The 2,293-nt window shown below is 46.5% G+C and overlaps 1 pseudogene; it reads right to left on the bottom strand.

The window, feature by feature from the left end:
• Positions 1 to 1,319: 1,319 nt before the first annotated feature.
• LOC103086342 (40S ribosomal protein S26 pseudogene) lies at positions 1,320 to 1,667 on the bottom strand (annotated as a pseudogene).
• Between the last annotated feature and the right edge of the window lie 626 nt (positions 1,668 to 2,293).

Here is a 2,293-nt window from a genome sequence, read left to right as displayed (position 1 = left end):
AAGATGAAGGTAGAGACTGGAATTATGCTGCCACAAGCCAAGGAATATGAAGAGCCACCAGAAGCTGGAAGAGGTCCCTGGGCAGACATGACTGCTCCTGGACTATGGCTGTGAGGGCCTGGAGGCAGGCGTCAGGGCCCCTTTAACATCTGCAGTTGGACCCAGGTCAGCAGGCCTACCTCCAGGTGCTTACAAGGGTGTGTCTCCTGGCGGGTCCCTGGATGGGCAGGAGTATTCCTGGTTCATGGCTGAGAGGGGCTAGAGCCAAATTACAGGGCTAGTTCAGGATTTGCAGCTGGACCTAGGTTGGAGGTCTTGCCTCAGAGCACAGATAGACATGTCTCCCCAGGCGGTGGAGGTGGGGTTGCCTGGAGAGTCAGGACTAGCAACCTGAGAGGGGTTGGAGCTGGACCACACACCACTTCAGGGTCCACAGCCAGGACTGAGGTTGGCTGGCCAGCCACCTGGGGCATAGGCAGGCGTGACTCCTGCGCAGTCCTTTGGCAGATGGTGTTGTGGCAGGACAACAATGCCAAATGGACAATGCTGTAGAGGAGTCCACGGGGAGACAGGGCTACTTTCGAGTCTGTAGCTGGGACCACAATTGGAAAGTCTGCCACCTGCGCATGGGCTGCCTTTTCAAAACAGCCCTCTTTGGTCTTGGGCTCTACCAGGGTTTCACAGTCTCTTACTTGGATCCCAAATCTCTCACAAAGGCACTTTTGCCTATGGATGGTTGCCAATTTACTGTTGCTGAGTTGGGGAGAGATAAGCAGGAGACTACCTATCCCACCATCTTGTTGATATCACTCTGAGGTTGGTTCCTTCGGAGGGCTGGGAGGGAGAATCTGTCCTGTGCCTCTGTCCTAGCTTCTGGTGGTTTGCTGGCAAACTGTCCCTTGGTTGATCTCTGTCTTCATATGGCTGGTCTCCCTGTGTGTGTGTCTGTCTCCACATTTCCCCTTTTAATCAGGACACCAGTCATATTGGAATAGGGACCCATCCTATTCCAGTATGACCCCGCCTTAACCACTTACATCTGCAATGACCCTATTTACAAATAAGGTCACATTCTGAAGTTCTGGGGGGTTAAGACTTCAACATGTGAATTTTAGGGAAATGTAAAGCTTTCTGGAAAACAAGTAGAGTTCTTACTGAAGGAAAGCATAAGGACTCATAATTTAAGAAAATAACCCTACTTTACTTTTATGAAATCATTAGAAATATTATAGACGAATTTCTTTTTTTTTTAAGTATAATTTCCACTTTATTGTCTTTCCAGGGGACAGTATTTCTTTAGTCTTTAAGGACTTAGCTCTTTACATGGGCTTTGGTGGAGGTCGTGGGGCAGCACCCGCAGGTCTAAATCAGGGTGGAGGTGTTCGGTCCTTCCGGGCTTCCCGAGAACGATTCCTGACTACCTGGCTGTGAATGGCACAACTCATGCAGTAATGCAGTTTCACATACAGATTGGGAAGCACATAGAAGTCGAAAACACTCGCTTCAGAAATGTCCCTGACGGCTGCGGCCTCTATGATGTTCCGAATGACGAACTTCTTAATGGCCTTATCCTTGGGCACGCATCGGGCACAGTTGGTGCAGCGAATAGGCTGCATGGGGCCGCGGCCCTTTTTGGCATGACCATCATTCCTTCTTTTCTTGGTCATCTTGGCAGGAGGTGAGAGAGCTAGATGAAGTTCTTAATTGTATATGTATGTATGTGCTTTATGTATTCATATCTTAGGATTTAAATATACAAAAATGAGCTTTATAGTCTATGGCAGTTTTCAAAGTAAAAATGTTATTTTTCTCTTCTCTGTAACGTCTTTTGTAGTTATTACAGTGATTCAGGTCTTCTGTACTGATAAGTCACACAGAAAACATGTAGATACTAATCACTACAAAAAAAGCCTTTCATAGTCTACAAGCTATAAGTTAGTCTGATTAGTGTAGCAAATCCCAATGAACATGCTAAAGCCCACATACTAATCGTAGCTGTCATTCCACAAACTAACCAAAGTCCTTTTCTAGTTGTAATAGAAAAGGAAAGGAAAGTGGAGGACAGAGATTTTCTGATGGTGTGTGGTCAGATAGTGAATACTGACACCCAGGAATAGCAATGGGACTGGAAGGCTAAGAGGCTGAGAGAGCAGTAGAAAACAAGGATCCAGGGATAAATAAAGTGATGGAGGATGGGATCCAAATAGTGACAGGACTTGTGCCCCTGAGTATGTGCCAAACCACGTTCCTGGATGTACTTTCTTCTAAGAATTGCTTAATTTGGTCCAATAAT

The sequence above is a fragment of the Lipotes vexillifer genome, unplaced genomic scaffold (assembly GCF_000442215.2).
Source record: "Lipotes vexillifer unplaced genomic scaffold, Lipotes_vexillifer_v1.1 scaffold618, whole genome shotgun sequence".
In the NCBI taxonomy this organism is placed as follows: domain Eukaryota; kingdom Metazoa; phylum Chordata; class Mammalia; order Artiodactyla; family Lipotidae; genus Lipotes; species Lipotes vexillifer.
The sequence above is the reverse complement of the archived record's forward strand: the minus strand, read 5'-3'. Positions and strand labels throughout refer to the sequence as shown.